This window comes from Montipora foliosa, unplaced genomic scaffold (assembly GCF_036669935.1).
Source record: "Montipora foliosa isolate CH-2021 unplaced genomic scaffold, ASM3666993v2 scaffold_48, whole genome shotgun sequence".
Taxonomy (NCBI): domain Eukaryota; kingdom Metazoa; phylum Cnidaria; class Anthozoa; order Scleractinia; family Acroporidae; genus Montipora; species Montipora foliosa.
Window position 1 is genome coordinate 39,632 of NW_027179789.1, and position 21,759 is coordinate 61,390.

The following is a 21,759-nucleotide window of genomic DNA, read 5'->3' on the forward strand; positions in this document are numbered from 1 at the left end:
TGATGGCGACAGGGGAATCGGCGCGGGCGCGCCAGGACCCCAGCCATAGCCCCTCACATTTGCCTAGATTAAGCTTAGAGCCAGTCCCCAACTCAAACTCGCCATAGACACGGAAGACCTCATGAATGGCAGCGTCTGAGAGGGCGATGACCGACGTATCATCAGCGTAAAGCGAAACCACCGGCAGAGGCTCGGCAACTCCAGGGAGTGCTAGGCCCTGGATAACCTGCTGGCCCGAATGTTGGCAGCTAGAACTTCGATGGAGATCACATAAAGAAGCGGCGAGAGGGGGCACCCCTGTCGCACACCACGAGAAGGGAAAAAAGGATCTGACGTATAACCGTTCACAAGCACAGCACTCGAGATACCTGAATATAAGAGCCGGACCCATGAGATAAAAGAATGGCCAAAGCCCAAGTGGGAGAGGGTACGGAAAAGGAAATTCCAGTCGACTCTATCGAAGGCCTTTTCCTGATCTAGTGAGAGGATTGCACCAGGAGTACCAGATTCGGTGGAAAAATCTACAATGCCACGAAGCAAGACTACGTTCTCCCAATGTATCTCCCACGGACTCCACAGGACTGGTCCGGATGAATCACATGTTGGAGAACATTAAGTAAACGCCCAGCGAGAGCCCTAGCACAGAGTTTATAGTCACAATTCAAGAGACTTATCGGGCGCCAGTTTTGGGATCGGATCGCTCCCCCTTTTTAAAGATCAAGGTGATGAGGGCACGACGGAGGGACGGCGGAAGCATCCCAGACCGGTAAGAAGCATTGAGGACCTCCACTAGATCTTCTCCCAAGACATGCCAAAATCGAGCATAGAACTCAACGGGGAGCCCATCAGAAACCCGGAGATTTACCCTTAGCAGCGCCATCAAGGCTTTATGGACCTCTGCTACTGAGAGGAGGCCGTCACAAGAGGAACCCAAACCCGGAGGAAGATGACACGAGATATTTCCCAACAGCTTATCCTGAACAGAACTGTCAGTAGGACAAGCCGTAAACAGCGTAGAAAAGAAGGAAACCCACGAGCGGCAAATACCGTCAATGTCAGAGACCAGGATGCCGTCGGGGTTCAAGATGGATGGTACCCATTCTTCAATACCATGTTTCTTTTCCATTCTGAGGAAGAAACGTGTGGAAGCCTCACCCTCTTCCCACCCATTGTACTCTGGAGCGAATGCGGGCACCCTCAGCATCTTGGCAATCAAGAGCAGCTATGCGAGCCAAAACACCTTCATATACGTCCAGAAGGGAGACAAGGCCGGAGTCGATTCGGCCTCTCAAGTGATTAGCAAGGGTGGTCAACAGCAGGCGCGAAGAAAGGTCACTTTTCTTCTTTTGAGTACAGAACTCCATGGCAATGCCCTTGACACGTTCTTTCCCCCGATCCCACCAAGCCTGGAGGGAGGGAAAGGAGCTTTTACGAGATTTCCAGTAGGTCCAGAAGGCTTCAACTGAAGATACGAAAAGCATCATCCCGCAATATGGCCACATTAAGCCGCCAGCGGCCCGGGCCACGCGGGATGGGAGCTGGGATAGATAGAGACGTAAGGACAGCAGAGTGATCCGAGTAAGGGCACGCAAGAAGGTCACAAGCTAAGACACTCGAAATCCATGGAACCGGACAGCCAAAAAAAGTCAATTCTGGAGGCAAGTGCACCATCCGAACGCATCCACGAGAAAGAGGCACGATCAGGATGCATGTACCTCCAGGTGTCAACAACACAGCACGCACGGAACAAAGCAGAAAGGGCAGCAGAGCTGTCACGATAAGGAGAGTCAGCAGCAGACCCACGACGATCTAAGGCTCTGTCAAAGACGGCGTTGAAGTCGCCACACAGCACCGTTGGAACCGAAAGGTCAACGAGATCAACACAGGAAGCAAGGAAGGAATCCCTCTCGGGGTTCCTGTTCGGGGCGTAGACACAGACCACACGATAGAAGAGTCCTCGATCAGAGAACTCTGCCATCAAGAATCTGCCACTCAGTTCCACCCAAGAAACGGTTAAGGATCAGACGAGGGCGGAAAAGAATGACAGATCCGCATGAATGGGAAGAGCCCGGAGACGAAACCGAAAGAAACCCAAATGGGGAAAACCAAGAGGCTGCCTCGACAACGGAGACAACATGTGTCTCCTGCAGGCAAACAACATCAAGGTTCAGGTGGGATAGCCACTGCATCAAAGACATGCGTTTGTTAAACATCACGTAAGCCACACACATTAAGGGTTAAGAAGTCATGAATGTTAGCGGGAGCGGGACCGAGAACGACTCGGGACATCAGAAACATGCTGCGGCATGTTATGGCAACCAGGTTTTGCCCGACGAGAAGACCTAGCCTTGCCCCTGGCCCTACGGGGGAGGGGAGGAGAGTCAGAGACAGTATGAGTGTCCAGGACACTTTGAGATTCCTCCTCTTGGGAGGAAGGGAGGATCTGGCCATCATTAGTACTGCATTGGCTAACCTCCAGACCAGTACCAGCAGGTGGCTGGGAGGGGTCAGCCCCAGAATCCACACCACCATACCACTGACCCCAGTCTGAAGAACTTCGACAACCTCATTTTCATTAAATACAGATTCCTTATTTATATCCTTATAATTAGTAACCAAACTATCATTAACTTGGGTCTCATTACCAATATTCGTACCACTAACTGGACGTCCAGAAACTATGTTATCAGTGACAGGAGTATCATTAACTACAGGATCGCGAGGCTCAGCCTCGGCACTAGAATTCGCACTATCATTTATGTTATCAGAGAGGTTCTTGTGGGTACTCTCTTTCTCAATAATAGTGTTAGCAGCTCTACTGGTATGGGCTTCATCACCCTTGCTAACACCCTCACCATTATCAGTAACTTCTTTAACGTGAGCCGAAGCTCCATTAGGAACATTACTAATATGAACACCACTGCTAACATCTGTACTGATGTCATTACCATTACTAATATCCATACAAATATTGTTATCATTACTGATATCTTTACTAATATTATTACCACAATTAACATCCTTATGAATATTGTCCTTACAAATATTTTTACCACTACTATAATCCTTAAGACTATCGGTAACGGACAAGTAGGAATCGACACTAACATGTGACTCGCTATCAGAGTCATCTGAGATGCTGCTGGTATCACCAAAAAGGTCGAAGGAACTCAGGAAAGTATCACATGCCTCGTCTACCGCACGGCCCACGGTAGAGGAGCCAGAGGGATTGATGTCACCAGACGAGGGAGAAACAACAGGAGCTAAATCTGAAAGCCCCGCGCCGTCACCCTGGACAGCTCCAGGGGACGGAGGGGGGGGCGGAGACTGAAGATCCCGAGGTCGGGAAAAATCCGCGGAGGGGGTGGATTCCACCCGCGAAAACAGCACCCCAAGGGTTTGGGCAGGAACGGACGAAATGGCCCGACTGCCCACAACGCCTGCACATGTCCTTATTAGGACAGTCAACCGACTTGTGTCCATGAGCATTACACAAGTTGCACACCAGCGGCTGCCCTTTGTACCACAGCCGACAGAAATAATTGCCAATAAAAAACCCACGGGGGGGGGTGGCCTTGAGGGTAAGAAGAACTAGGCGCGTGCCTGTCTCTATATCTGGCCCCCCAATATATTTCTGACGTCGCACAGACTTGACATCACCAAAATTAGAAATAGCAAGACGGACGGCTTCGTCCCCAAGTTCGGCAGGATAGTCAAAGATATGAATCATGGTGGGGGGAGGACCCCCACCCTGGATTACGCAGTTGCTCCCAAAAAGGGAGACATGAGAGCCAGCCCGGGCTAGCTTGAAAACTATCAGTATCACGAAGGTAACCCTGACAATGTCGAATCCAACTTGGACTGCGACTACTGGGTGAATGGAGAAAGCCTGAGTAACCTCAGCGACGATTTGCTCCCTGACTTACCGGCACAGACCTTGCCGGTCTGAACGGTAAGGGTGCGCTGGAGCACCATGGAGGGAGACTTCGAAAGCCAAAAAACACGGAAAGATGGGCTTACCCCGGGTTAGGGCAGAGAGCCCCGCATTAGTCCCCGGGAGGGTCACCCCTATATATAAGTGTAAAGCAGCAAAAGCGTATAATACAAGCAAAAAGAGGAATAAATAAAGATATGTACAAACTTACAATCCCACAAGTGAAGCAGGAGGATGAAGATATGAGCACCACAATCCCACAAGTGAAGCAGGAGGATGAAGATACAAGTACCACACAATACCACAAGTCAGCAAGTGCCACGTACCACTACTTACCAAGGGCCAAACCCGCGTCAGGTAAGTATGCCTTTCAAACCTCTCCGGAAACCGCAAAACGCAACTTGTCTGCGCATACCATGTGGTAATGGGGGGTCACGTGCTCCTCGTCCTGTCGTGTCGTGCTGTCCACTCGCTGCTATGCTACCTAGAAAAGAGAAGAGAATGTGAAGGTTGGTTGCTTGGTCACTTGTTCTGCTTTCACTTGATTATTTCTTCCCCAGAGGGAAGTGGGCCACGCTCGGAGGTAGTGCTATACCGAGGCAACCCGTGGCCGGGACGAGGCAAGCCTCTTTTCCACGGCCCAGTTCCAAAAATCAGTTTAATATATGAGCTGCTCGATGAGCAGCGTATCAGATATTAAGCTGATAAGAACAGATACTACACACTGATCTTAGCCAAAAGGCCGAGAAGCCGATGCCCGTAAATGCTCACAGCGGACAAGGTGCTCCCAGTCTCATGGCCACGAGATATGGTGGTCCGATTACAATCCGTGCCAAGGAAGGAATGCCCAAAGCCAACCTGAAAGCGAGGCGCACACAACGATCGCCCTTGTACAGTGGGCAGCAGGACCAGCATTGCATGGCACTTGCGTTGACGGCAAAGAGGACAAATGCACATTGTGCTTGCTCGACCCTCGTTTTTATTTTCCCTTATAACAAAGTTAATTTTCACGGCGAATTACTTGTCTACGACCATACCACAGGGAAAACACCGGTTCTCGTCCGATCACCGAAGTTAAGCCCTGTCGGGCAGGGGTTAGTACTTGGATGGGAGACCGCCTGGGAATACCCCGTGTTGTAGGCTTCCCTTTTTCCTTCTGTACACTTCATTATCTCAAAAAATCTCAGTTTCCTTTAATGAAAGAACATTCCAAACCAGGTTTTTTGAACACAAACATGCCAACGATATGTCCAAGATGAGACATACAAACAAAAACAAAATAGTTCACACGAGAAAGTGGAAATTGTGTTCCCAAGGTAGCGCGTTGGGGCGGGATCTTATCAATCCAACGTTTATGACATGAAACGTATCTTTTCGTGTGAGCAAAGAACAGGATACGACAAGTAAAAAATGCATGCACTGTTATGCATTAGATGGAAGTTAACCTAGCCCGGATGATATGCATACAACGAAGGCTACAACACTACAACATTGATCCTGCGAAAACGTGACTTACGTGACGTAGCGCACTTCAAAGTCTTACTGTTCCCTGCTCAACACGGACAGTACGTATTCAAAGGGCCGATAAGACACTATCCTGACCATGAAAGATTTACTTTTTATGATAACAATCCAATTAACTGATAACATAGAGAAACCACAAAGTGTTGGCCACAGAAATGTAACGCCAACTGATCTGGCGGGTCCTCAGTTACTCAATGCAAAACGGGCTCTCCAGAACGCAACATAACACAACGCAAAAGAAATCTATCGCGATGGAGCAGTACAAACACACATCCACTTACGTTTTCGAAACGATGCACGAGGATAAGAGCTCGACCCGCTGGCATTTTCTTGTCTCACTCGTCTATCGATGGAAATCGATGCGGCTGAAATAAAACACGTCCTCTCGCTCTCTCTACGGCCAAGAATGAAAGAAAAAATCACAGTTTTGCAGTGCACCAAGTACGGAACATTCACCTACAATTTCAGCAGTGGAATTCACAAATACAACTCACCTTCCTTAGTCCTTACACCGCCACCGCATCTCCTTCCCTGCCCTGCCTGAAACGTTACCAACAAACCTTCCCATTAGCCAACTTTGCCACCGGGGTTTGGTGCGGGGACTAGCGCGAACGCAGGTCCCCACTACCAGAAATTATACGCTCGAGTTACCCACATTTGGGGTAATCGCAAGGGTCAACCCAATCGAAGTGCAATGAAAGAGCCTCACCTTGAGAGGACTGCCTCCCTGATCACAGTGCCTCCCGCGTCAGGTAAGTATGCCTTTTCAACCTCTCCGGAACCGCAAAACGCAACTTGTCTGCGCATACCATGTGGTAATGTGGGTAAAGTGCTCCTCGTCCTGTCGTGTCGTGCTGTCCACTCGCTGCTATGCTACCTAGAAAAGAGAAGAGAATGTGAAGGTTGGTTGCTTGGTCATTTGTTCTGCTTTCACTTGATTATTTCTTCCCCAGAGGGAAGTGGGCCACGCTCGGAGGTAGTGCTATACCGAGGCAACCCGTGGCCGGGACGAGGCAAGCCTCTTTTCCACCGGCCCAGTTGCCAAAAATCAGTTTAATATATGAGCTGCTCGATGAGCAGCATCAGATATTAAGCTGATAAGAACAGATACTACACTTGATCTTAGCCAAAAGGCCGAGAAGCGATGCCCGTAAATGCTCACAGCGGACAAGGTGCTCCCAGTCTCATGGCCACGAGATATGGTGGTCCGATTACAATCCGTGCCAAGGAAGGAATGCCCAAAGCCAACCTGAAAGCGAGGCGCACACAACGATCGCCCTTGTACAGTGGGCAGCAGGACCAGCATTGCATGGCACTTGCGTTGACGGCAAGAGGACAAATGCACATTGTGCTTGCTCTGACCTCGTTTTTATTTTCCCTTATACAAAGTTAATTTTCACGGCGAATTACTTGCTACGACCATACCACAGGGAAAACACCGGTTCTCGTCCGATCACCGAAGTTAAGCCCTGTCGGGCGGGGTTAGTACTTGGATGGGAGACCGCCTGGGAATACCCCGTGTTGTAGGCTTCCCTTTTTCCTTCTGTACACTTGATTATCTCAAAAAATCTCAGTTTCCTTTAATGAAAGAACATTCCAAACCAGGTTTTTTGAACACAACATGCCAACGATATGTCAAAGATGAGACATACAACAAAAACAAAATAGTTCACACGAGAAAGTGGAACTTGTATTCCCAAGGGAGCGCGTGCGCGCGAGATCTTATCAATCCAACGTTTATGACATGAAACGTATCTTTTCGTGTGAGCAAAGAACAGGATACGACAAGTAAAAAATGCATGCACTGTTATGCATTAGATGGAAGTTAACCTAGCCCGGATGATATGCATACAACGAAGGCTACAACACTACAACATTGATCCTGCGAAAACGTGACTTACGTGACGTAGCGCACTTCAAAGTCTTACTGTTCCCCTGCTCAACACGGACAGTACGTATTCAAAGGGCCGATAAGACACTATCCTGACCATGAAAGATTTACTTTTTATGATAACAATCCAATTAACTGATAACATAGAGAAAACCACAAAGTGTTGGCCACAGAAATGTAACGCCAACTGATCTGGCGGGTCCTCAGTTACTCAATGCAAACGGGCTCTCCAGAACGCAACATAACACAACGCAAAAGAAATCTATCGCGATGGAGCAGTACAAACACACATCCACTTACGTTTTCGAAACGATGCACGAGGATAAGAGCTCGACCCGCTGGCATTTTCTTGTCTCACTCGTCTATCGATGGAAATCGATGCGGCTGAAATAAAAACACGTCCTCTCGCTCTCTCTACGGCCAAGAATGAAAGAAATAAAAATCACAGTTTTGCAGTGCACCAAGTACGGAACATTCACCTACAATTTCAGCAGTGGATTCACAAATACAACTCACCTTCCTTAGTCCTTACACCGCCACCGCATCTCCTTCCCTGCCCTGCCTGAAACGTTACCAACAAACCTTCCCATTAGCCAACTTTGCCACCGGGGTTTGGTGCGGGGACTAGCGCGAACGCAGGTCCCCACTACCAGAAATTATACGCTCGAGTTACCCACATTTGGGGTAATCGCAGGGTCAACCCAATCGAAGTGCAATGAAAGAGCCCTCACCTTGAGAGGACTGCCTCCCTGATCACAGTGCCTCCCGCGTCAGGTAAGTATGCCTTTTCAACCTCTCCGGAACCGCAAAACGCAACTTGTCTGCGCATACCATGTGGTAATGGGGGTCACGTGCTCCTCGTCCTGTCGTGTCGTGCTGTCCACTCGCTGCTATGCTACCTAGAAAAGAGAAGAGAATGTGAAGGTTGGTTGCTTGGTCATTTGTTCTGCTTTCACTTGATTATTTCTTCCCCAGAGGGAAGTGGGCCACGCTCGGAGGTAGTGCTATACCGAGGCAACCCGTGGCCGGGACGAGGCAAGCCTCTTTTCCACGGCCCAGTTCCAAAAATCAGTTTAATATATGAGCTGCTCGATGAGCAGCGTATCAGATATTAAGCTGATAAGAACAGATACTACACTTGATCTTAGCCAAAAGGCCGAGAAGCGATGCCCGTAAATGCTCACAGCGGACAAGGTGCTCCCAGTCTCATGGCCACGAGATATGGTGGTCCGATTACAATCCGTGCCAAGGAAGGAATGCCCAAAGCCAACCTGAAAGCGAGGCGCACACAACGATCGCCCTTGTACAGTGGGCAGCAGGACCAGCATTGCATGGCACTTGCGTTGACGGCAAGAGGACAAATGCACATTGTGCTTGCTCTGACCTCGTTTTTATTTTCCCTTATACAAAGTTAATTTTCACGGCGAATTACTTGTCTACGACCATACCACAGGGAAAACACCGGTTCTCGTCCGATCACCGAAGTTAAGCCCTGTCGGCGGGGTTAGTACTTGGATGGGAGACCGCCTGGGAATACCCCGTGTTGTAGGCTTCCCTTTTTCCTTCTGTACACTTGATTATCTCAAAAAATCTCAGTTTCCTTTAATGAAAGAACATTCCAAACCAGGTTTTTTGAAACACAACATGCCAACGATATGTCAAAGATGAGACATACAACAAAAACAAAATAGTTCACACGAGAAAGTGGAACTTGTATCCCAAGGGAGCGCGTGCGCGCGAGATCTTATCAATCCAACGTTTATGACATGAAACGTATCTTTTCGTGTGAGCAAAGAACAGGATACGACAAGTAAAAAATGCATGCACTGTTATGCATTAGATGGAAGTTAACCTAGCCCGGATGATATGCATACAACGAAGGCTACAACACTACAACATTGATCCTGCGAAAACGTGACTTACGTGACGTAGCGCACTTCAAAGTCTTACTGTGTTCCCTGCTCAACACGGACAGTACGTATTCAAAGGGCCGATAAGACACTATCCTGACCATGAAAGATTTACTTTTTATGATAACAATCCAATTAACTGATAACATAGAGAAACCACAAAGTGTTGGCCACAGAAATGTAACGCCAACTGATCTGGCGGGTCCTCAGTTACTCAATGCAAAACGGGCTCTCCAGAACGCAACATAACACAACGCAAAAGAAATCTATCGCGATGGAGCAGTACAAACACACATCCACTTACGTTTTTCGAAACGATGCACGAGGATAAGAGCTCGACCCGCTGGCATTTTCTTGTCTCACTCGTCTATCGATGGAAATCGATGCGGCTGAAATAAACACGTCCTCTCGCTCTCTCTACGGCCAAGAATGAAAGAAATAAAATCACAGTTTTGCAGTGCACCAAGTACGGAACATTCACCTACAATTTCAGCAGTGGAATTCACAAATACAACTCACCTTCCTTAGTCCTTACACCGCCACCGCATCTCCTTCCCTGCCCTGCCTGAAACGTTACCAACAAACCTTCCCATTAGCCAACTTTGCCACCGGGGTTTGGTGCGGGGACTAGCGCGAACGCAGGTCCCACTACCAGAAATTATACGCTCGAGTTACCCACATTTGGGGTAATCGCAAGGGTCAACCCAATCGAAGTGCAATGAAAGAGCCTCACCTTGAGAGGACTGCCTCCCTGATCACAGTGCCTCCCGCGTCAGGTAAGTATGCCTTTTCAACCTCTCCGGAACCGCAAAACGCAACTTGTCTGCGCATACCATGTGGTAATGGGGGTCACGTGCTCCTCGTCCTGTCGTGTCGTGCTGTCCACTCGCTGCTATGCTACCTAGAAAAGAGAAGAGAATGTGAAGGTTGGTTGCTTGGTCATTTGTTCTGCTTTCACTTGATTATTTCTTCCCCAGAGGGAAGTGGGCCACGCTCGGAGGTAGTGCTATACCGAGGCAACCCGTGGCCGGGACGAGGCAAGCCTCTTTTCCACGCCCAGTTCCAAAAATCAGTTTAATATATGAGCTGCTCGATGAGCAGCGTATCAGATATTAAGCTGATAAGAACAGATACTACACTTGATCTTAGCCAAAAGGCCGAGAACGATGCCCGTAAATGCTCACAGCGGACAAGGTGCTCCCAGTCTCATGGCCACGAGATATGGTGGTCCGATTACAATCCGTGCCAAGGAAGGAATGCCCAAAGCCAACCTGAAAGCGAGGCGCACACAACGATCGCCCTTGTACAGTGGGCAGCAGGACCAGCATTGCATGGCACTTGCGTTGACGGCAAGAGGACAAATGCACATTGTGCTTGCTCTGACCTCGTTTTTATTTTCCCTTATAACAAAGTTATTTTCACGGCGAATTACTTGTCTACGACCATACCACAGGGAAAACACCGGTTCTCGTCCGATCACCGAGTTAAGCCCTGTCGGGCGGGGTTAGTACTTGGATGGGAGACCGCCTGGGAATACCCCGTGTTGTAGGCTTCCCTTTTTCCTTCTGTACACTTGATTATCTCAAAAATCTCAGTTTCCTTTAATGAAAGAACATTCCAAACCAGGTTTTTTGAACACAACATGCCAACGATATGTCAAAGATGAGACATACAACAAAAACAAAATAGTTCACACGAGAAAGTGGAACTTGTATTCCCAAGGGAGCGCGTGCGCGCGAGATCTTATCAATCCAACGTTTATGACATGAAACGTATCTTTTCGTGTGAGCAAAGAACAGGATACGACAAGTAAAAAATGCATGCACTGTTATGCATTAGATGGAAGTTAACCTAGCCCGGATGATATGCATACAACGAAGGCTACAACACTACAACATTGATCCTGCGAAAACGTGACTTACGTGACGTAGCGCACTTCAAAGTCTTACTGTTTCCTGCTCAACACGGACAGTACGTATTCAAAGGGCCGATAAGACACTATCCTGACCATGAAAGATTTTACTTTTTATGATAACAATCCAATTAACTGATAACATAGAGAAACCACAAAGTGTTGGCCACAGAAATGTAACGCCAACTGATCTGGCGGGTCCTCAGTTACTCAATGCAAAACGGGCTCTCCAGAACGCAACATAACACAACGCAAAAGAAATCTATCGCGATGGAGCAGTACAAACACACATCCACTTACGTTTTCGAAACGATGCACGAGGATAAGAGCTCGACCCGCTGGCATTTTCTTGTCTCACTCGTCTATCGATGGAAATCGATGCGGCTGAAATAAACACGTCCTCTCGCTCTCTCTACGGCCAAGAATGAAAGAAATAAAATCACAGTTTTGCAGTGCACCAAGTACGGGAACATTCACCTACAATTTCAGCAGTGGAATTCACAAATACAACTCACCTTCCTTAGTCCTTACACCGCCACCGCATCTCCTTCCCTGCCCTGCCTGAAACGTTACCAACAAACCTTCCCATTAGCCAACTTTGCCACCGGGGTTTGGTGCGGGGACTAGCGCGAACGCAGGTCCCCACTACCAGAAATTATACGCTCGAGTTACCCACATTTGGGGTAATCGCAAGGTCAACCCAATCGAAGTGCAATGAAAGAGCCTCACCTTGAGAGGACTGCCTCCCTGATCACAGTGCCTCCCGCGTCAGGTAAGTATGCCTTTTCAACCTCTCCGGAACCGCAAAACGCAACTTGTCTGCGCATACCATGTGGTAATGGGGTCACGTGCTCCTCGTCCTGTCGTGTCGTGCTGTCCACACGCTCGCTGCTATGCTACCTAGAAAAGAGAAGAGAATGTGAAGGTTGGTTGCTTGGTCATTTGTTCTGCTTTCACTTGATTATTTCTTCCCCAGAGGGAAGTGGGCCACGCTCGGAGGTAGTGCTATACCGAGGCAACCCGTGGCCGGGACGAGGCAAGCCTCTTTTCCACGGCCCAGTTCCAAAAATCAGTTTAATATATGAGCTGCTCGATGAGCAGCGTATCAGATATTAAGCTGATAAGAACAGATACTACACTTGATCTTAGCCAAAAGGCCGAGAAGCGATGCCCGTAAATGCTCACAGCGGACAAGGTGCTCCCAGTCTCATGGCCACGAGATATGGTGGTCCGATTACAATCCGTGCCAAGGAAGGAATGCCCAAAGCCAACCTGAAAGCGAGGCGCACACAACGATCGCCCTTGTACAGTGGGCAGCAGGACCAGCATTGCATGGCACTTGCGTTGACGGCAAGAGGACAAATGCACATTGTGCTTGCTCTGACCTCGTTTTATTTTCCCTTATAACAAAGTTAATTTTCACGGCGAATTACTTGTCTACGACCATACCACAGGGAAAACACCGGTTCTCGTCCGATCACCGAAGTTAAGCCCTGTCGGGCGGGGTTAGTACTTGGATGGGAGACCGCCTGGGAATACCCCGTGTTGTAGGCTTCCCTTTTTCCTTCTGTACACTTGATTATCTCAAAAAATCTCAGTTTCCTTTAATGAAAGAACATTCCAAACCAGGTTTTTTGAACACAACATGCCAACGATATGTCAAAGATGAGACATACAACAAAAACAAAATAGTTCACACGAGAAAGTGGAACTTGTATTCCCAAGGGAGCGCGTGCGCGCGAGAATCTTATCAATCCAACGTTTATGACATGAAACGTATCTTTTCGTGTGAGCAAAGAACAGGATACGACAAGTAAAAATGCATGCACTGTTATGCATTAGATGGAAGTTAACCTAGCCCGGATGATATGCATACGACGAAGGCTACAACACTACAACATTGATCCTGCGAAAACGTGACTTACGTGACCGTAGCGCACTTCAAAGTCTTACTGTTCCTGCTCAACACGGACAGTACGTATTCAAAGGGCCGATAGACCACTATCCTGACCATGAAAGATTTACTTTTTATGATAACAATCCAATTAACTGATAACATAGAGAACCACAAAGTGTTGGCCACAGAAATGGTAACGCCAACTGATCTGGCGGGTCCTCAGTTACTCAATGCAAAACGGGCTCTCCAGAACGCAACATAACACAACGCAAAAGAAATCTATCGCGATGGAGCAGTACAAACACACATCCACTTACGTTTTCGAAACGATGCACGAGGATAAGAGCTCGACCCGCTGGCATTTTCTTGTCTCACTCGTCTATCGATGGAAATCGATGCGGCTGAAATAAACACGTCCTCTCGCTCTCTCTACGGCCAAGAATGAAAGAAATAAAATCACAGTTTTGCAGTGCACCAAGTACGGAACATTCACCTACAATTTCAGCAGTGGAATTCACAAATACAACTAACCTTACTTAGTCCTTACACCGCCACCGCATCTCCTTACCTGCCGTGCCTGAAACGTACCAACAAACCTTCCCATTAGCCAACTTTGCACCGGGTTTGGTGCGGGGACTAGCGCGAACGCAGGTCCCCACTACCAGAAATTATACGCTCGAGTTACCCACATTTGGGTAATCGCAAGGGTCAACCCAATCGAAGTGCAATGAAAGAGCCTCACCTTGAGAGGACTGCCTCCCTGATCACAGTGCCTCCCGCGTCAGGTAAGTATGCCTTTTCAACCTCTCCGGAACCGCAAAACGCAACTTGTCTGCGCATACAATGTGGTAATGGGGGTCACGTGCTCCTCGTCTGTCGTGTCGTGCCGTCCACTCGCTGATATGCTACCTAGAAAGAGAAGAGAATGTGAAGGTTGGTTGCTGGTCATGTGTTTCTGCTTTCACTTGATTATTTCTTCCCCAGAGGGAAGTGGGCCACGCTCGGAGGTAGTGCTATACCGAGGCAACCCGTGGCCGGGACGAGGCAAGCCTCTTTTACACGGCCCAGTTCCAAAAATCAGTTTAATATATGAGCTGCTCGTGAGCAGCAGACCCGACAAGGTCGCCAGCCAGAAAGACTCATCCTACAAAGGTAGGTACGCCGTGAAACAAGCAACAGCCCGGGACGATAACAGGACTAAAACTGGGACAGAGAAAAACGACCATTGCAAACAGAGCCGATAATGCCAGACGCACCCCACTGACGATGAAAATAACGTAGACGACGGGGGGGACTTAAAACGCTTAAAAAGGAGAGGTAGATTGAACTTGACACGAGAGCGGACCTTTGCGATGACATCGAGGGCACCAGGCGGCACATTACGGAAACGAAAGTCATTCCGAGCGAGCCAGATAAAATACTTACAGACACCTAGGATGTACATGAAAACACGAGGAACTTGACGGATCTCAGCCGGGTCAAAACCAAACAGCACGTGACGGCAAACCAAAGAGGGGGACGAAGACGAAAAACCAAACAATAGAGACTGTAACCATGAAAGCACACTATGAGCAAGAGGGCAGGAGAAAAACAAGTGAGAAGGACATTCAGAGGCAAGACGGCAAAAGCAAGAAGGGTCGACCGAGTACCCAAAACCGACAAGGCGATCGGCAGTGTACAACACGCCATGGGCGACCTTCCAGTTGAGATCGATCACTGGGCGGTCAAGATTGAAGAAGAACAATTGGGACCAGGTCGAAGGCCAGTAGAGTGAGCCATACAAAGGGAAAAACTTGTCAACACAATGGGAATCGGACGATCCTCAGACAGCAAAAAAACAAATAAACAGAATTTGCAGAGATAGAGGAAACAGCAGCAACATGATGAGGAGACAAAGACGCAATGACAAGGGAGGAACGCCGACGGGAAAAGGAACCACCAGCCAAACGCCAAGCAGACAGAAGAGCAGAGTAAAAAGGGGGAAGGGACTTGGAGGAAAAGGCCTCAGGACGGGACAGAACATCAAGAGCAGGGACACCAAAACGAGAATCACACCAAAAGGAAAAGAAATGGACCCAACTACTCGGAGAAACAGTGAAACGCCGAACCCACTGGACAAGGAGCGCAGAAACTTTAAGACGAAGATCAATGACAGAAAAACCACCAGCAGATGTAGGCTGAACAACAACAGCACGAGAAACCAGATCGCGTTTGCCCTTCCAAAAAAACCCAAAAACCAATTTACAAAGCTCGGAAGAAACCCAAGGGGGGACATGAATTAGGGAGGCAATGTACCAAACCCTAGAAAGGGACAAGGCGTTGATGACGAGAGCTCTCCCGCCGTAGGACAGGGAGCGTTGCCTCCAAGAAGCCAGCACATTCTCCACGGCATCAATCCTAGGACGCCAGTTCACTTCCTCCAAATTCCCAGGCCCAATAAAGACGCCCAGCACTTTGATCTTGGCCGAGGTCCAGTCCAGGGTGACAGGGGGGTCAGTCCTGCCAGACCACGAACCGAGCCACAATCCCTTGGATTTGGACTGATTAAGCTTAGCACCAGAACCCCTTTCAAAAAGAGCATAAACTTCAAAAATAGCAGCAATGGCAATATCAGACGTGACGATGAGAGAGGTGTCATCGGCGTACTGCGAGATCGGAGACAGGGCCCGCGGGGCCCCGGGGACAGAAAGACCAATGATACGTGGATTGGCACGAATGTTAACAGCAAGCACTTCAGAAACTAGAACATATAATAATGGAGACAAAGGACAGCCCTGACGCACGCCACGAGACAAAGGAAAAAACCGAGACAGATAACCATTAACAACTACAGAGCTTTGGACAGCAGAATAGAACAGAACAACCCAACGGACAAAAGATGGGCCAAAACCCATCCTCGACAGAGTAGCACACATAAATGACCAATCCCACTCTATCAAAGGCCTTTTCCTGGTCTAAGGAGAGAACGGCAACCGGGATGTCAGATTCCGTGGCAAAGGCAACCACATCACGCAAAAGAGCAACATTCTCGCCAATAAAACCTGCCAGGAACACCGCAGGTCTGATCCTCACTAACAACCAGATGGATAACTTTGAGAAGGCGCCCAGCAATAACACGAGAAGCAAGCTTATAGTCGACGTTAAGAAGGGAGATGGGGCGCCAGTTACGAGCGTCCAACCGATCTCCCTTCTTAAAGATTAAGGATATGAGACCCCGCCGTTGAGACAAAGACATAGAACCAGACAGATAACACGAATTCAAGACCTCCACTAAATCAGACCCAAGAACGTCCCAGAATTTCAAGTAAAACTCCATGGGGAGGCCATCGACCCCGGGGCTTTACGACGAGCCATGCCAACAAGGGCACGATGACACTCCCCAAGAGTCAGAAAGCCCTCACAAAGATCAGCTTGGGCAGATGAAAGGACCAAGGACACATTACTGAGGAGAAAATCTTGAGCAGCGGAATCCGTAGGACAGGCAGTAAAAAGAGAGGAGTAGAAAGTGGCAAACGAAGAACACAGATCAGAAGGTGTTGAAACAATGGACCCATCAGGGTTCCGAAGCGCAGAAACCCACCGGTCAGCAGACCGTTTCTTCTCTAAACGAAAAAAGTACGCCGATGAGACCTCGCCCTCCTCAACCCATCGGACACGTGACCGTACTTGGGCACCTTGAGCAGCCCTGATGTCATAGGCGGAAAGCTGTTCAAGGGTGGATCGATAAACACCTAAAACAGACAGGCAACCAGCATCAAGCCGTGCCTTGAGGTGTGCCGCCAACCTAGCCAACAAATCACGTGACCAAGAATCTTTCTGCGACCGGCGCACACAGTAAGATACCGTAATGCCCTTGATCTTTGCTTTACCGGAATCCCACCACTTGGAAAGAGAGGAAAAACAGAGCTTACAGTCCTTCCAATCGGCCCAAAAGTCAGAAATAAGGCGACAGTACTCCTCCTCCTCCAGGACTGAGGTATTAAGCTTCCAAAGCCCCGGACCAGGAGGAATAACGTCAGGAACAGTGAGAGAGCAGGACACAGCACAATGGTCTGAAAACGGACACGGAAGAATTTCACAAACAGAGACAGACGCAACCCAGACATAAGGACACCCAATTAGATCTATACGGGAGGAGATAGAGCCATCCGCCTTAGTCCAGGTAAAGGCGGAGGAAGACGGATGGAGGTATCTCCAAATATCAATACAACAGACATCGTCAAAAAGACGACCAAAGGGCAACAACACTCTCACGCGAGGTATCACCGACCACGGAGCCCCACACACGGTCAGCAGCGCGATCAAAGACGGTATTAAAATCGCCGGCGAGGAGGGTGGGAACTGAAGGGTCTAATCGGGAAGAGACCTCGTCCAGGAAGGCATCACGATCAGGGTTGCGATTGGGAGCATAAATGCAAGCAACCCTGAACACAGCGCCACGCAAAGAAAACTCACATAACAAAAAACCGACCACAACTATCAGAGGAAGATTTAACAAGGGACAACACTGGACGAAACAAAACAATACAACCACAAGACTTATTAGAGCCGGGAGACGCCACAACGGAAAGACCAGATGACTGGAACCAGGACTGACACTCACTGAGGGAGATGCAGTGGGCCTCTTGGAGGCACACTACATCAGGAACAACAGGCAAGGAATGAAGCCACTGTACAAACCCAGCTCGCTTAGACTGGTCTCGCAGACCGTTGACATTAACTGAGACAACTGACAGAGCCATAATGGAGTACAGTAAAAGAATAACTATGTACGTGCTTTGCGTTGGGGGAGGGAAACCGACACATCAGGCAAACCTTCGTGCTTCGCAGACTTGACAGTATCAGCTGAAGCACGAGTCTTCGATTTAGTAGAAGAGGGCGCAGCTCCACTCTTCTTAGCCACCTTCGTAAGAGCCTTTCGGGAAGGAGTAACAGAAGAGCTATCAGAGGAGGTCTCAACGGAATCACAACCACGTTTACGAGGAGTGGATACCTCAACCATTTCCACCTCCAAAGGTTCAACAGATTGGGAGGATGGAGGAACACCCGAAGAAACAAGACCGTCGGTACCACCACTAGCAACAGTACCCTTACGACGCACACCTGTATTCTCAGCCACTTTACATGAAGTGCCACCACTTGGTGGTTTTTTAACATTTTCTAATTTTTTAACAGAATTCTCAGTACTTTTGGCAGCTCCTTTATCAGCTGCGTTAACTAGGTTGCCATTATCCAGTGGCTTAACAGTATTTCTTTTAACATTGTTTAAATTATCACCATTTTGTGAGCTCACACTAATATCATTACGTTTAATGGCATCTTCGCCAGTTTTTCCACACCATTATTAAATTGCCGCCACTAGGCTGTTCCTTAACACTACTGTCACTAGGATTAACACTACTAATGCTGCCGTACTTTGCGGCACCTTAACGTTACTTTCAGAGTCATCGTTTGATTCCAGCTCACTGCTGATATCAACGTCACTCAAGGGGCTAAACATGTGATCGCTCCCGAGACCAGATGCACGCACCAAATTGTCATCAGCAGAACATGGAGGCAACTCGCTAGCGCTGAGATCGGGAGCAGATCCCCAGGAGGGGAGAGGACCAGGGCCCGTGGCGCAGGCAACACTGCCTGAGCCAGGGGCGTCCTCACCAGCAGACACAACAGCACCCTCCATGGAGGGTGGAGCGGTCTCAGAGTCAGATGAACCAGTGGGAGGCAAAGCAGAAGGAGAGAAAAACAGGAGGGGGGAAGCCGGAGCCTCCACCTGAGCTTCTACAGGATCGGGGTTAGCCACAGCATCCACCCCACTACCACTGGTACCCCACGCGTTTTGGTGCATTGGTGCAGTCGCGCTGGACATGGCCAGGTTGGCGGCACCGCATGCAGACGCCCTTGTAGGGGCAGTCCTGGGCTTTGTGAGAGCCCGAACAAATATCGCAAGAAATCGGCATCCCTTTATACCATACTTTACATTGATGGTCCTTAACAAGAATAGTACGCGAGATGCCGCGAGCACGAGTCATACGAACGACACGGGAGCCATCCATGACACCATCAAGATGCAACCAGGACCTATGCTGGATCCCATGGACAGTCCCATACTGAGACATGACTTCTTTTAGAACAGAGTGTTCGACCTCAAATGGACAACGGAAAATGAGGACGTTTTCAGGTCTGGGACCCCCACCCCCCGTACAGGACAAGGGACGCCATCTACAGATAAAGAGTCATTACTTAGGACCGTAGTCTTAATGGACTCATCCTTAAAAGATACACGGACAGATTTGCCAGGCATAAATTGAATTGATACAACATCACCGACACTAAAGGTTGAACAAATTTTCTCAGCAATATAGTTGAGATCACGCTCTTCAGAAAAACCTGACACATCGAGAACACAACAGTGCGCCTAAAAAGGCGAGACATGGCTATTAAGAAAAAAAAAGTAAGAAAGGGGACCGGCTAGAGCCGGGAAAGGGGCAAAAGCCCCACTCACCACAAATCCAAAGGGCCAAAAACCAGCGAGCTCGTAGATGGCCAAGAACACAGGATGGGTGACCAAAATGGCTGCCTGTGAAGACGAACCAAAAATCCAAAAGGCGGACGCCAAAAGGAAACACCAACCACGCAGAAAGAACCGAAGAACCACGCAACCAAAATGGTAGGGCCTCCGGCCAAGCACAGCGTCAGGTAAGTATGCCTTTTCAACCTCTCCGGAACCGCAAAACGCAACTTGTCTGCGCATACCATGTGGTAATGGGGGTCACGTGCTCCTCGTCCTGTCGTGTCGTGCTGTCCACTCGCTGCTATGCTACCTAGAAAAGAGAAGAGAATGTGAAGGTTGGTTGCTTGGTCATTTGTTCTGCTTTCACTTGATTATTTCTTCCCAGAGGGAAGTGGGCCACGCTCGGAGGTAGTGCTATACCGAGGCAACCCGTGGCCGGGACGAGGCAAGCCTCTTTTCCACGGCCCAGTTCCAAAAATCAGTTTAATATATGAGCTGCTCGATGAGCAGCGTATCAGATATTAAGCTGATAAGAACAGATTTTTTTTTGTCAAAAGAGCGTTTATTCACAAATAAAAATGGAGCAATTACATATTCAGGAATACAAAAAAGTCTACAGAGTTACAAAGCCGGAGTAAGCAGCTAGCCGTAAGGGCCAGGGGCCCTAACGATAAAGTCCATGAACTGCGCAAGTTCCTTAAAGAGAGCCGGATTACAGGCACCGCAAACAGCGCGCGGACAAAGCAAAACGAGAATTAAATGTACGCCTAAATAGTAACGCTAGGAAGACCGTTCTCTACGGTGCAAAAGCCTGGGAGAGACCACAAAGAAGAAAAGCGACTGTCTGAAAGGCGAAAGTGATCGAGCTTAATTCGACTACGGAGATCGCCAGAAACAAAACGGATAATAGCCCGATGATCTTCTTTACCGTTATAAAAGGTGGCCTTATTGCGAAAAAGCCAAACACCGTAGAGAATGGTCTTGATAATGTGGCGCGCAATGCGAGCCCTCTTTGTAACGAGAGGGGGCCAAATAAAAAAGAACACGAAGGGGACATTTAAGGTAAGCCGAAAGCCTAGCACACGATCTAAAATTGGGGAAAAACGGGACCAAACCCGCTTAACCCGAGGGCAATGCAAAAAACAATGATCTATAGTCTCTCGTCTAGGGCAAGAAGCACAGAAAGCCGAGTTAATATATCCCCAATTAGCAAGGGAATCGCGAACCTTAACACCGCGGAGAGCGATTAGCCACAAGAGATCATTTTTAGGATTTCGGTAAGAGAATCTCGAACGAGAGACCAATGATCATTGAGTGAAAAAGAAGAGCCACAAACCTGGGTCCAAACTCTATGCAAGATAGGGGAGGAGGAATTCGAGGAAAGTAGTTTCAAATATAAACGCTTAGAAGTTAAGTCGCAATTACCAACGGATAAAAGAGTTTCGAGACAGCGGGCGTAAAAAGGAGACGGAAAGCAGGCAGAAGGGGCAAAATTATCGCGCAAAAAGTTCCACTGGGGGCGAAGAGAAGACAAACGTCTACCAACAAAATATTTACAAAGATAAAAACTAGAATCGTGAGGCGAGTCCAAAGTAAAAGCCATCCCCGCTAACTGCAAGGCAAGGCACTTAACACTAAAGTTAATAATACCTATACCCCCTTGCGCAGCGCTTAAATATAAAGTATTACGAGCAACCGTCTCAATTTTACAACCCCAAAGAAAAGGCCAGATGAAACTATTGATACGGGAAAGGACCCAGGCAGGGGGAAGCAAACCCCTAGCTAGATACATCAGCTTACTTAACCCTAAGGTGTTAATAAGGAGAGCCTTGCCTAGGAAGGACAAAGAACGAGATCTCCAAAGATTGAGGGACTTCTCTAGTTTGTTTAGTTTAGGTTGCCAATTATCATTCTCAACAGGGATAGTACCAAAAAAGACCCCAAGAATTTTCATTTTCTTGACCCAAGTAAGTCCAAGGGGTTCGTCAGTCCGAGAACGCCAAGCACCGAGCCACATGGCCTCCGTTTTCGACTTATTTAGCTTAGCTCCAGAACCACGTTCGTAAACACTAACACAATCAAAAAGCTTATTTAGAGAGAAAAGGTCTTTCAAAACAGCAGTAGTGTCATCAGCATAAAGGCGAACCTTGGCCTGCAAACCCCTTGCACCAGGAAGTAAA

The 21,759-nt window shown here is 48.4% G+C and overlaps 15 non-coding genes and 2 pseudogenes across 15 annotated transcripts; 5 read left to right on the forward strand and 12 right to left on the reverse strand.

Annotated features, from left to right (window-relative positions):
* Positions 1 to 4,495: 4,495 nt before the first annotated feature.
* Positions 4,496 to 4,688, reverse strand: LOC137989900 (U2 spliceosomal RNA). The gene has a single exon (XR_011121070.1). It is a non-coding gene; the product is annotated as a U2 spliceosomal RNA (small nuclear RNA).
* A 269-nt stretch (positions 4,689 to 4,957) lies between these two features.
* On the forward strand, positions 4,958 to 5,077 carry LOC137989876 (5S ribosomal RNA). Its single transcript, XR_011121047.1, has one exon. It is a non-coding gene; the product is annotated as a 5S ribosomal RNA (ribosomal RNA).
* Positions 5,078 to 6,054: 977 nt separating this feature from the next.
* On the reverse strand, positions 6,055 to 6,218 carry LOC137989885 (U1 spliceosomal RNA). The gene has a single exon (XR_011121056.1). It is a non-coding gene; the product is annotated as a U1 spliceosomal RNA (small nuclear RNA).
* A 194-nt stretch (positions 6,219 to 6,412) lies between these two features.
* LOC137989902 (U2 spliceosomal RNA) lies at positions 6,413 to 6,604 on the reverse strand. Its single transcript, XR_011121072.1, has one exon. It is a non-coding gene; the product is annotated as a U2 spliceosomal RNA (small nuclear RNA).
* Positions 6,605 to 6,869: 265 nt separating this feature from the next.
* On the forward strand, positions 6,870 to 6,988 carry LOC137989872 (5S ribosomal RNA). The gene has a single exon (XR_011121043.1). It is a non-coding gene; the product is annotated as a 5S ribosomal RNA (ribosomal RNA).
* Positions 6,989 to 7,967: 979 nt separating this feature from the next.
* On the reverse strand, positions 7,968 to 8,131 carry LOC137989893 (U1 spliceosomal RNA). Its single transcript, XR_011121063.1, has one exon. It is a non-coding gene; the product is annotated as a U1 spliceosomal RNA (small nuclear RNA).
* A 194-nt stretch (positions 8,132 to 8,325) lies between these two features.
* LOC137989895 (U2 spliceosomal RNA) lies at positions 8,326 to 8,517 on the reverse strand. The gene has a single exon (XR_011121065.1). It is a non-coding gene; the product is annotated as a U2 spliceosomal RNA (small nuclear RNA).
* A 266-nt stretch (positions 8,518 to 8,783) lies between these two features.
* LOC137989878 (5S ribosomal RNA) lies at positions 8,784 to 8,901 on the forward strand. Its single transcript, XR_011121049.1, has one exon. It is a non-coding gene; the product is annotated as a 5S ribosomal RNA (ribosomal RNA).
* Positions 8,902 to 9,880: 979 nt separating this feature from the next.
* Positions 9,881 to 10,043, reverse strand: LOC137989889 (U1 spliceosomal RNA). Its single transcript, XR_011121060.1, has one exon. It is a non-coding gene; the product is annotated as a U1 spliceosomal RNA (small nuclear RNA).
* Positions 10,044 to 10,237: 194 nt separating this feature from the next.
* LOC137989901 (U2 spliceosomal RNA) lies at positions 10,238 to 10,427 on the reverse strand. Its single transcript, XR_011121071.1, has one exon. It is a non-coding gene; the product is annotated as a U2 spliceosomal RNA (small nuclear RNA).
* A 266-nt stretch (positions 10,428 to 10,693) lies between these two features.
* On the forward strand, positions 10,694 to 10,811 carry LOC137989877 (5S ribosomal RNA). The gene has a single exon (XR_011121048.1). It is a non-coding gene; the product is annotated as a 5S ribosomal RNA (ribosomal RNA).
* Positions 10,812 to 11,788: 977 nt separating this feature from the next.
* On the reverse strand, positions 11,789 to 11,951 carry LOC137989891 (U1 spliceosomal RNA). The gene has a single exon (XR_011121061.1). It is a non-coding gene; the product is annotated as a U1 spliceosomal RNA (small nuclear RNA).
* Positions 11,952 to 12,148: 197 nt separating this feature from the next.
* Positions 12,149 to 12,340, reverse strand: LOC137989896 (U2 spliceosomal RNA). The gene has a single exon (XR_011121066.1). It is a non-coding gene; the product is annotated as a U2 spliceosomal RNA (small nuclear RNA).
* Positions 12,341 to 12,606: 266 nt separating this feature from the next.
* On the forward strand, positions 12,607 to 12,725 carry LOC137989915 (5S ribosomal RNA). Its single transcript, XR_011121081.1, has one exon. It is a non-coding gene; the product is annotated as a 5S ribosomal RNA (ribosomal RNA).
* A 973-nt stretch (positions 12,726 to 13,698) lies between these two features.
* Positions 13,699 to 13,861, reverse strand: LOC137989888 (U1 spliceosomal RNA). Its single transcript, XR_011121059.1, has one exon. It is a non-coding gene; the product is annotated as a U1 spliceosomal RNA (small nuclear RNA).
* A 192-nt stretch (positions 13,862 to 14,053) lies between these two features.
* Positions 14,054 to 14,228, reverse strand: LOC137989914 (U2 spliceosomal RNA; annotated as a pseudogene).
* A 5,737-nt stretch (positions 14,229 to 19,965) lies between these two features.
* Positions 19,966 to 20,142, reverse strand: LOC137989905 (U2 spliceosomal RNA; annotated as a pseudogene).
* Positions 20,143 to 21,759: the final 1,617 nt, after the last annotated feature.